Below are 12,458 nucleotides of genomic sequence, written 5' to 3'. Positions count from 1 at the left end.
GTTCCTAGAAGCTCTCTCACTTGACCAAATAGTCTAGCTTTTTTTTTATTATGATAAAATACTCATAAAATTTACCATTTCAACCACTTTAAGTGTATAGTTCTGTGATATTCAATATATTCACATTATTGTGCAATCGTGCACCTCCAGAACTTTTTCATCTTACCCAACTTTAACTCTGTACACATCAAATAATAACTCTAGATTTTCACGTGCCCCTGGCCCCTGGAAACCACCATTCTACTTTCTGTCTCTCTGAATTTGCCTATTTTAGGCACCTCATATAAGTGGAATCGTATAGTTTTTACCTTTTTGTGACTGGTTTATTTCACTTAGCATAATATTTTTGAGGTCCGTCTGTGTTGTAACATCTGTCAGAATCCTTCTTTTTAAAGAAAAAAAGCCTGAATAATATTTAGTATATTTTTTAAAAATTTAATGTTTAATTTTTAAATGCTGAATAATATTCTTCTATATCTATCTACCATATTTTGTTCAACTCTTGAAGGATACTCGGGTCACTTCCACATTTTGGCTACTGTAAATAAGGTTGCTGTGAACATGGGTGTACAAATATCTGCTTGAGTCCCTGCATTCACTTCTTTTGTGAATATATACACCCAGAAGTAGAACTGCTGGATCATATGGTAATTCTGTGTTTAATTTTTGAGGACTCGCCATACCATCTTCCACTGCAGCCGCACCATTTTACATTGCCAACGGCAATGCACAAGGGTTCCAATTTTGCCACATCCTCGTCACACTTTTCTTTTTTGCTTTTCAATAATAGCCATCCTGATGGATGTTAAGTGGTATGCCATTGTGGTTTTGAATTTCGTTTCCCTCATGATTAGTGATGTTGAGCATTTTTCATGTGCTTATTGGCCATATGTATACCTTCTTTGGAAAAATATCTATTCAAGTCCTTTGCCCATTTTAAAATCAGATTGTTTGTTTCTAGCTTGGTTTTAATCTTCTAGCAGGGCCCTGAAAGATTGGTACTAAGGAATGGTAATTTTGTTTTCCAGGTTTATTGAGGTATAACTAACAAATAAAATTGTAATGTATCTAAAATGTACAATGTGATGATTTGATCTATGTATACATTGTGAAAAGAGTCCCACAATCAAGTTACTTAACACATCTATTACCTCACATGGTTACCTTGTGTGTGTGTGTGTGTGTGTGAGAATGTTTAAGATTTACTTTCTTAACAAATTCAAGTATATAATACAGTATTTCAACTATAATCATCATGCTGTACGTTAGATTTTCAGAACTGATTCATCTTATGACTGAAAATTTGTACACTTTCACCAACCTCTCCCCATTTCCCCCACCCCTAACCCCCCTGCAACCACCATTGTACTTTCTGTTTCTATGAGTTTGACTTTTTTTTTTAAAGATTCCAGATATAAGTGAGATCATACAGTATTTGTCTTTCTCTGTCTAGCTTATTTCACTTAGCAAAATGTCCTCTTGATTCATCCATGTTGTCACAAAAGGCAGGATTTCATTCATTTTTTTAAAAACTTTTGGGTTTATTTATTTATTTATTTATGGCTGTGTTGGGTCTTCGTTTCTGTGCGAGGGCTTTCTCTAGTTGCGGCGAGCGGGGGCCACTCTTCATCGCGGTGCGCGGGCCTCTCATTATCGTGGCCTCTCTTGTTGCGGAGCACAGGCTCCAGACGCACAGGCTCAGTAATTGTGGCTCACGGGCCTAGTGGCTCCGCGGCATGTGGGATCTTCCCAGACCAGGGCTCGAACCCGTGTCCCCCGCATTGGCAGGCAGATTCTCAACCACTGCGCCACCAGGGAAGCCCCATTTTTAAGGCTGAATAGTATTACATTATATATATGTACCACATTTTCTTTATCCATTCATCCACTCATGGACACTTAGGTTGTTTCCATGGCTTGGCTATTGCGATAATGCTGCTATCTCTTCAAAAATGATTTCATTCCCTTTGGATATATACCCAGAAGTGGAATTGCTGGATCATAAATAGTTCTATTTTTAATTTCTTGAGGAACCTCCATACTGTTTTCCATAGTGGCTACACCCATTTACATCCCCACCAACAGGGCAAAGTGTCAGGAAGGGTAATTTTTGATGGAAGAAGAAACACAGATGAAAAGGCTCAAGGCTGAAACGATATTCTAGACCTGACTTCTCTCTGTCTGAGCGGTCTCTTCATTCCTCTCTCCGTGGTGTTGGCTTCGTCCTTGGGCTTCCAGTGGTGTCTGTCCCTCCCCAGCCCTGGTTGCTCCAGGGCCTCCTCTTTTTTTCTTGGATTTTAAAAGTTTATTATTTAGAAATATAAGCCAACGTCTGCCCAGTAGCTTACAGAGCCCTCATGATCTAGCTCCCCGCTACCTTCCTGACTCTCTGTGTTACATCCGTTTCGCACACCATCCCAGGGCCTCCTCTCGTATCACCAAAATAGAGGGAGCAGCGGCTAGATGAACAGCTCACACACGCTCACTATAGAGCAGGTGTCTTTCCACAACTGGCCAGGCTCAGCCTGAGGCCTGGCTCTCACGGGACTCATCTAGAGGCAGGGGTGGGGCCTCAGGAGCATGCCTGCTCCTTGCAAGAGGCTGTTCATGCCACAGGGAATAGAGTCCCTCAAGTTATGTCGATAAAACTGTCCGAGACTCTAAGAGTAGGGCTGGTCACTGCTACGCCGAGCAGTAGGGGACTGAAAGGCGTTCAGAGTGCCCGGCGGCTGTCCCCAGAGGGCTGTCGGCATGGAGGGCAGGGTCCTCCGCTCAGAGGAAACTTCCAGAAGGTGACTCTCCTGTTGTCTCTCTACCTCGTGTCGGCTTTCTTCTAACTTCTGCCGACTCAAGGCCTCCACCCTCTCGTGGCCCCTGTGGCTCCGTGTCTGTCACAGCCTCTCAGCATTCAGTCCCCTCATGTTTCCCAGTCCAGAGAGGAGAATCAGACTGGCTCAGTGTATCTGACCCTGACCAGATGCATACGGCCCCATCTGCTCTCGGCCCTCGGCCCCTCGCTCTGTCCCCAGACAGAGTGGCCCCGCAATGGTTAGTGCTCTTCCTGCCGTCGGAAAGCCCTGTCTGCCATCTCTGTCACCTCATCTCTCAGCACTGCTGGCCACCTCAGCCTCCCTCGGGGCAAAGCTCCGGCTTCGGTATGGCCTCCACTGTACCTGCCCAGGTGGGAGAGGCCTTTGGGTTTGATCCGACGGGGCCCAGGGAGGCACTGGCTTCACCAGCGGCTGCCTGGAGGGGCTGAGTGATGCACGGACGAAGAGCGACCACCCGGTGAGGCAAACCTGGATGAGCGAGAGTCAGGAGATGAAGTTTCTCACCTGTCTTCCCTCTGACAGACCCTTCTGAGATGCAGCACTTCCCGTGTCCTCTGTGGAGGTGGTCCCACCACGCAGAGCTGGTCAACCCACTGGATCTTCTGGGCTGCTGGAGTCAGCTAGGTCATGCTTACATTTTTATTTTTTTTAATTTACATTTATTTATTTCGTTATTATTATTTTAAATTTTTTTAATTTTAAAAAAATTTTGATTTTTGTTTATTTTTTTATTTAAATAATTCATGCTTACGTTTGAATTGTGCTTTCCCCCTGTCCCTCTGGGTTCCCTGGGAAGCAGTGCCTGAGATGGAGCTCAGCACTCAGGGGGTTTATTGGGGGTGCTCCTGGGGTCACTGCTGGTGGACTGGCCAGATGGAAGCAGTGCTGGGCAGAGGGAGATGTGAGTTGTGATTTAGTTTCCTTGATGGGAGTCTGGAAGCTGGCATGACCTTCAGAGGTGTCCAAAGTTGGGGTGAGAGGTCCGGCTTTTAATGCCTCTGTGCTTATCAGACATTTGATGGGCTGCTCCAGGAAGGGGGCATGACCTGGGGCCAGGTGACTTCAGTGAAAACAACTCCAAAGAAGACTGGCAGCTGGGGGCCGTCTTCCAACAGCACTCCCAGGAGCTGGGGGAAGAAGTTCTTCACTTCTGAAGGGGGAGCCGCTGTGCCCTTCTTCCCTGCCTCACTTCCGGTTCCCCTCCTTCTTGCTCCACTGGGATTATATCTACCAAAGAAGCATTAGGAGATAAGTTTGACCCAGGTTCTGCTTTCTGGGGAATCTGGGGTAAGACATCCACTAAACCACCACCATTGCTATTGGGGGGATTTTTGCATCCAGATGTATCATAGGCTGTTGGCTAACCTATGACATAACTTCCCTTAGGTCAGGTGATCGATTCGACCAATCATCTCTGGTCAGAGGCAGGATGGGACAGACATTGGCCACCCGGGCTCCAGGGACAGTCTGTCCCCTCTTCCCTCAGTAGGGGTCTGTGAGCATGGCAGGCGCCAGCACTGACCCATCCAGTATAGCTGGGTGCCTGCTATTGGATGGACTTGACCAGGCAGGGGAGCAGGGAGAACAGGAGGACTTAGGCACGGTTTCTGTCCAGGATGTTCACAATCCAAGTGAAGTCACCCATCTTTTCTTCTCAGAGCCCTCACGGGGGAACCCTAAACAGTGGCGGAGGCAAACGCTCTTGGTTGCCCCCTTCCCCCTCATCAGCCGTTCCCACCTACCCTTGCAGTCTCAGAGGGTGACTTGTGAATGTTCTAAACTCATGGCAGCCGATGCTTGGTTTGGTTCTGGGTATGGGACTCAGCTTGGTCAGTGGCCCCGAGGCAAAGTCTCAAAAGTTAGATTTGGAGAAGGAGTTGCGGAACTGCGTGTGATTTTCTGAAAATGCTTCAAGTACAATGTGCCCGTCTGCGGGGTTGGTGAGACATGGTGGACGTGATAAAGACGGCATCTTTGATGATGTCGTTGAACCGCAGAACTAAGCCCCCAATAAGAGCTCTGGTCCTGGGCTTGTAGTTCTATGAGGTAATTGCATCCTTACTGGTGCAGCAGCCAAGACCAATGTCTCTGAAGCCTGACTACCTACAATTCACTAGCTGTGTGACCCTGGGCAGGATGCTTAACCTCTCTTGTCTCAGTTTCCTCATCTGTAAAACGGACATAAAATAAGACCCACCCCATAAGGCTGCTGTGAAGTGTAAATGTGTTTGTATACCTGAAGGACTTACAACAGTGCCTGGCACTCAGGAAATGGCATGTAAGTATTGACTGTTATTTAGACCCCCTTTAAAAATAGATCTAAGTTAAAGGGTAGACAGAATTGGATTAATCGTAAGCCTTGGTTCATGACATGCCACTGGTATATTTATTAAAATAACAAACATCTGTGGACCCATTGCTCAACTCAAAACTCAAGAACTAGAATATTACCAATCGTTGTTGCTCCTCCACTGGCCCCCTGACCATCCCACCCCTTACCTGCTCTCCCATTCCTGAATTCTACATTTATTATTCCCGTGTATGTGTGTGTGTATGTGTAGTTTCGTCACATATAAAGGTACATCCAAACAACATATTGCTTTGTTTTGCCTGCTTTTGAGCATTATAAAAAGGATATACACCACGTGGTCTTCTGGGAGTTTTTCTGCAAAGACACGTTTATTTTCTGCTCCACACAGCTGAAGGCAATCCAATCACATGGTGCCTTCTTGAAGGGAGAAAGAAAAGCCCACGTTCAACAGAAAGAAACAAAAGTTCAGTCTTTTCTTCTTTCTTGCCCTTCATTTGGCTGCGGAGGTGTACTGGTCCTCATAAGGGTCCTTCCAGAATTGCCTTCCTCCTGAATTAGTGTGTGAGGAGGTTCATGTCCTTCTGGCCTGGCTGCCCTGCTGGGCACAGGGTCCAGGTGTGAGGCACCAGGAGATGTGACTGCTCGGAGACCTGGTCCATGTGGAGAGAGGCTGTGGCCCCTGTGGAATTTTTCTGATGCTTCTGAATCCCCACTGGGAATCATTTTCCCTTTTCCATCCCAAATATGGGCTGGCTTCTGGAAGGCGTGGGAGAACTAATTTGAGGCGAGTATAAACACTTCCATGCCGGTGGAACCCTGGCCAGGAGGAATTCCAAGCCATTTGAGAAGTCTGCCAGCCTAGAGTTGGACTTTGGCTGGGACCCTCTGGTGTAGCTACTTTTAGCTGGGAACATTTTTTCCCAGACTCTGGAAGGCCACACTTGAAGGATTATGATTTACCCCAAACTGACCGGGAGCATTTCTCCATTGAGTTGGCCATTTACATGCCTGCTTCCCAAATTTTGCCTTTCTAGAGAGTGGAACCTACCTACTTGTTAAGACCCAGAGCTTGGGAGGCATATGAACCTGGCTGTACCTCTGGGTCTACCTCTTGTTGGCTTTGGACCAATTACCTAACATGTCTCAGTCTGCTTCTTCATCTGGAAAATGGCGATAATAATAATAGCTATTTCAAGAGTTGTGGTGAGGATCAAGTGAGATCATATGCATATGAAAATACTTATACATGACAGTGCTTGTACCAGTCAGTTATTGCTATGCTGCAATAACAAATATCCCCCCAGACTCAGCGACTTAACAAAGCAGAAGTTTATTTTTCACTCTTATAAAGTTTGTTGTTGGTCCAGGCCACTCCCCAGGGCAGCATTCCCCCACATGTGACACATGATCCAGAAGATCAAGTTCTGGTTCCACCATTTCAACAAGAAGCCCTCAGGTTCACTAGAGCAGAGGAAGAGATTAACTAAAGAACAAGGCAGAACACTTTTGATTCCCGTTTTAATTGACCAGAACTAGTCACATGGCTCCATCTAACAACAAGGGTGCTGAGATAACATAGTTTTCTATACGTCCAGGAAAGAAAAGCAAAACCCGATGTTGGGGAGCATTTGTAATATCTCCCACAGTGTTCAATAAACAATATTGTCCTGCCTTTATTTTCTACCTGCAGAGAGTTTAGAACTTGTTCAAGGTGACGAGGCAGAGATAGATGAAAAGATAAACGTATTTTCCTAATTCCTTAGAAGGATGCAGGCCTTTGCATTTTGTAGGAGGCTTTTTCAGCCTCATTTCCGTAGTCTCCTGGGGAGGGTTTTTCCTCCGGTGTATAAGGAGAAGGAAGCTGGGAAATAAAGGGCTGGGGGCCTGCTCAGTGACTGGACAGGCAGGTGTCAGAACCAGCTGGCTTTGCAGAGGAAATCCACTTGCACCAAGCCTCAAGGAGGGCAGAACATGAGGCTAAAAGAAAAGGACATCCCAAGTGCCAGGCATCAAGCCAAATGCTATATGTGCTCTCACTCATGTAGCTATAATTAGTGCTGCAATTTTACAGATGAGGAAACCGAAGCTCAGAGAGCCAGGCAGCAACGGCGCAAGGAGGAGGGAGGGATGACAGAGGCCTGGGACAGTCTCTGGCTTGAGGAGTGGACAGGGACGCCGGGGTCCTCCCGTGTCCCGTCTACTCACGCTATGGCTGAAGAGCAAAAAAAAGGAAGTTTTTGGCATAACACCAAATGTGACAACACCTGAGAGGCTCTTAGCAAAAATCCAGAGTGCTCACGGGGATTTCTTACAAATAAAAAATGAGTTAACTTTTCTGTAGTGTAGAAGCAACCAGTTGCCCCTTTTGGATAGAAGGGAGTTGGGGAAGGAGGGAGGGATTGTGCAGAGTGAGGGAGGGGGCTATTCTCCATGTTGGGGTCTTGGGTGGGCCGAGATCAGAATCAAAGTCTCCCTTCCTTATTTGGGGAAACTGAGCGCCAGAGAGGGGAAGGGTTTGTTCAGGGCCACAGAACCAGGAAGCAGCAGAGGCAGGTGAGAAGGCAGGTCTCCTGATGCCCTTTCCCTGCCACGGCCGCTCCATAGCTGCCTCAGGGCCAGAGGGAAAGGGAGGTGTGAGGGCCCCAAGTCCACAGCAGCTCCCAGCAAGCCCTGTATGCAGGCAGTGCTTGCCCAGACCCCCCTTCCAGCCTGGTCTGTCCCTGCAAGCCCACAACATTACAGATAGGAGGGAGCAGGGGAAAAGGCACCTCCACTCACTTCTTTCCCCCCAAGTACCCCATTTTCTATAAGAGTGATGGGGTTGTCATGGCATTTGTTAGGATTCTGATAAGATGGATGAAAACTCAAGGCCAAGAGGCATAAAGAGAAGGAGATCAAATGGGGGATCCTTTTGTTTCTGTGTTTACCAATCAATGCACCAACGAAGCAGGTCCCCCCACTAGCTCTGCTTTGGCCCTCGCCAGGCTTATGTTCCCTCTTCTGTATGTGACCTGCTCCCCAATCCCAGAACTTGGTTTTGCCGGGAGCTGAGATTTGGAACGTTCACACGTGTATAGGCTGCTTGCAGGCAGAGGTGGGGGGAGCTTCCCACCCCTGGGCGTGCACAAGCTGAGCGGGGCCCAGTGTGGCACTCTGCAGGGGTGTCCCGCGGTGGATGGCATGCCCATATGCCCCTCCAGATCCCGCTCTGTGCTCGGCCAGCTTCATCTCTCCATTGGCGCCTCCCTCTGGCTTTTGCTTGGGTTTGGCCAATGGGAGGCACTATCAGGGGATGAGAAGGCGGCAGGAGAGAGCAGTCATGCTGTTCATTCCCTGCTTCTCTCCCTGCCTGGCCACAGTGCCTACCGGGTGGCCTCTCCAGATGCCACCCTCTCTGGGTTCCGGTACCTGCTCCATCATCCCCTTGTTCTTTCAGGCCTAGTGGTAGTACCCACTCTCCACTGGTGCTCACTGTCTCCGGGACCTTTCTGGTTCCCCTTCCCCTGTAAATAGCCCCGTCATAAACTCCCCTCACTTTCCCTTTGGAGGATGCCATCTGTTTCCTGCAGGGATCAGACTGATACAAAGAGGAAGGATGGGACGTCGACCCCCTGGACTTAGTCTTTCCCAGAGGCCAAGGTTCACAGGTCCCACGGTCGCCTTGCCTGCCCACATTTCCGCCAACCCGGCCCCTCCGCGTGCCAGGTCTGCGCCGGGCTCCCGCCAGCCTTATTTATTTATTGAACAACATGCAAGCTCAGTTTCCTTTTGTGTTTAACGTGTCAGCGTTTCAGTGGATTCGGACTTCAAGGCTTGGATTTTGTTGACAATAATGAGATCACCCAGACAATTATCGTTTGATTTTTCAGTTTGCCAGAGAGGGGAAGATTAAAGAAAAGTTAAGAAGCTTTGGCTGTTTCCTGTTATCCATTTGCTGGGAGGGATGGGGGTGGGGTTGAAGGGCTGGGAAGAAGAGAAAATCTGCTTAAAAATGACCACATCGGGAGACATGCAGACTGTCTGCTCCCAGCAGGCTTCGTACGTCTGTGATGGTCCCACGTGGGGTGACCCAGGAGGCACCTGGAAGGCTCCTCAGTCCCCAGCTCCTTCACCACCTCAGGCCACAGGGTCTGAAAATCCATCGGCTCCAATAGGAGCCATAGGAGACTGGAATTCAACAAACATTTTTTACTGTTATGATTATTATTGATAGAATTTTGGTTATTGTTTCAGCTCACCACTCACTGGTCGACATGGGATGGCTTCATGCCTCTGGCCTCAGTTTCCCTTCTGCAGTGACGAATGCTCGAATGAGATGATCCAAACCTACCTCAGCCCTGAATTCACCACCCATTGCTACCTCTTATTTGTGTGGCTGGAGTTTTCAGATGGGGACACCCCGAGGAGAGGGTGCTAGGGTGCTGGAGGGGAGGAGGAGGGTGCTGGAGGGACAAACAGGTGCTGGAGGCTTCCTTCTTCCCATCATGCTCTCCTAACGGGATCCCAGCCCTGGAGGAGCACGCCCCTCAGCCGGGGACTTTCAGAGCACATGTCCCAAGGAATTCTGGAACAAGCAGCGGTGCTGGGAGGGCAGGGCAAGCTGGAGGGTCTGTTCCCTTCTTCCATCCCTCCATCTGGGGTTCCTAGGGGGACTCCTGCTGTGAACTAACCCCACTGACTGCCAGAACATGGCTTTTATGCTCAGAAAGGCCATCTAGAAAACGACTCTACCTCTGGAAATGTTCTCATGGCCCCGTCTACATCACGCCCCTTTCTAGAACACCGCAGAGACCCTCACCCCCAGTGGTTCCACCTTTCCCTCGCTTGTCACCTTCTCTCTTACTCCCTGCCGCCTCCCTGTCTAGCTCGGATGCCTCTGTGGCTTTGCCTCCCTGCCCCTTCTCGCCAGGCCTCACTGCCCTTCTGCTCCCAGGTTGTCACTCTGCTGGTCTGCCTTGGTGTTGGCACTTTCAAACAACCTGCTCTGTATGGGATGTTGGAAGATGACCACTGGGACAAAGCTGTTTGTCACCGAAAAAAAAAAAGAGAGAGAAAGAGAGAGAAATGATGGGGATGGGGTGGGGTTAAGGGGACTCGGAATCTTTGAGCAAGAAGAATGCTAGACAAATGGGAAAACTGAGGTCCAGAGAGAGGACAGAACCCGTGTCTCCTAGTCTGGCTGTGAACTGCAGGCCTTCATCTAGGGTTTGAATTCCCCACAGCCAAATAAGGCCAGTGAGGGCAGTATACTGAATTCTTCATAAAGCTTTTTATTCTGAGTCTGTCCTTCCTATTTTTTGGTGTTTCAATGTCTGTTCTTTTATGAAATCCTGGTGATAATGAATAATTGCCGATTTCCCTTTTCAATGGACTTGCTTGGCATAAGATTTAAATGAAAAAATTGGCAACATCAAATTGATAAGCCAAGTTTGGGGGAGATTTGACTGTTGCCCGACAGCCAATGTCTGCGAACGTATGCCTCCCAGCACTCTGAGAAAACGCAGACCAGCATTTGCTGAATTCCTCTCCTGACGGGGAGCTCCCTACCTCCCCTGCAATGTGGTTCCGAGGAGCACAGGCTTAGGGAAGCCAAGGCTCACAGCTCTCACTGGCCCAGACCCGGGCCCGCGGGTGCACCCAGAGCCCCACCGTGGGAGGGACTTCACAGTTGAGCCCCAGTCACTCTGATTCCCAAGGCCTTACATCACTGTGGGTCAGAAAAAGAAGGACCAGATTTTTCCAGCTCATTCAGTGATTGTGAATGATGTTTCACTTTCTTTGCTGTGTTTTACTATTGTCTGAATTTTACAAGGAGCAGAATAACTTTTACAGCCACCTCCGATAAATCATGTCTATATTGAAAAAACGTAAGTCCGTAAACCTTTGCTCTCCAATTTTAAAAGTAATAATTGCTCGTGGCACTGAACTGAAACACCCAGGGAAGGATGATGAGAATGACTCCCCCCGCCCTGCTCCCACCGGAGTAAATGGCCAGGATTTTGGGTCTCTCCTTTCCATCCTTAGGACCACTTAGAAATGGAGGACACAATTGGCTGTTCTGTGGACGGTCGTGCAGGGCAGGTAGCAAGCACCTTTGCTCTGGGAGGCCCCTGGTGCCGAGATTAAGTTTGCTCCCTCTGGGGGGCTCCCCTCTCTCTTCTGCTCGCCCACCTGTCCTCCACCGACCTCCCCAGACACCGATGCCAGCGTGGCAGGGAGCTCTCCTGCTAGATATTTGTGGAGCTGAATAAAGAAGCAGCAGAGAAGAGCTAGCCCCGCGAGGTGTGCCGCCACTCCCGGCCCCCAGGAGGACTCTGAAGGACTTTGACAGACAGGGGTTTGTTTCTTCACGTTGTTTAGCTCAAAACAGAGCTAAGACTCCTAATCGTCTCAAATGACCTGAAATGGTTTCCCAAGCAACCTGGGCAGACCCTGGGGGGTCCAGAGGGCATTCAGGGGCCCTGGGCCTCTGGGGCTGGAGGCCTGCCCGCCCCTGCTCAGCCTGACACAGATTCCAGAAGGGCAGCAGATGCCTGGTGCCGAAGGGCTGGGGGAGTGAGAGTGTGTGCTCCTTGGTGTGGGGAAGGGCTAGGCGGGGAGCAGGGGGTCCAGCCTGGGCCCAGGGCATTGTCTGCAGGGGCAGGCAGGAGGAAGTGGCCTGGGGTAGCTGGGGACAGCGATGAGCCAGAAGAATGGGGTCATTCTTCCAGAAAGCTGAATGCTCAGAGCTGGGGTAACTCCCAGGGGCGGGGGGTCCCGGCCACCATTTGCACCGGGCAGGGCAGGCTGGGGGTCAGCGCCAAAGCATGGCTGGGTGTGTCCTGCTGGAGCGGCCGGTCCCGGAGTGGAGGGGGAGCTGGTGCTGGCACCCCACGTTGTTCTGGGACCTGGGGCTTTAGGACCTGGGAGGCCTTGCAGTGGTCAACAGGGTGGGGAAGCTGAGCCCCAGGGAGGAACAAGGACTCTCCTCATCTCCCTTATGAGTTAGTGGCAGAGCTGGGACGTTAAGCCCGGAGATGCTGGAGATCTGGGTTTGAATCCCAGGTTGGTGGCTTATGAGGTGTGTGTGTGAACCATGGGGCCTCAACTTCTCTTTCTGCAAAACGGAGATAATTACAGTCCCCCAAGGAGCCGATGCAGGACGCAGGGCTAAGGTGTGCAAGAGAACTTCTCTGCGTGCTCTTTATAACTGATTCCTAAACCTAGTCTCCACGCTCCTGCTTGTCCTTCACGGCCCCTCACAAACGCTCTTTCCTCCTCCCGTCTCCTCCGTTCAGCTTTTCTTGGGGACACTGGTTCTTCCCCTGTTCTCAGTG

The sequence above is a fragment of the Eschrichtius robustus genome, chromosome 19 (genome assembly GCF_028021215.1).
Source record: "Eschrichtius robustus isolate mEscRob2 chromosome 19, mEscRob2.pri, whole genome shotgun sequence".
NCBI classification, from domain to species: domain Eukaryota; kingdom Metazoa; phylum Chordata; class Mammalia; order Artiodactyla; family Eschrichtiidae; genus Eschrichtius; species Eschrichtius robustus.
This window is presented reverse-complemented; position numbering follows the sequence as displayed.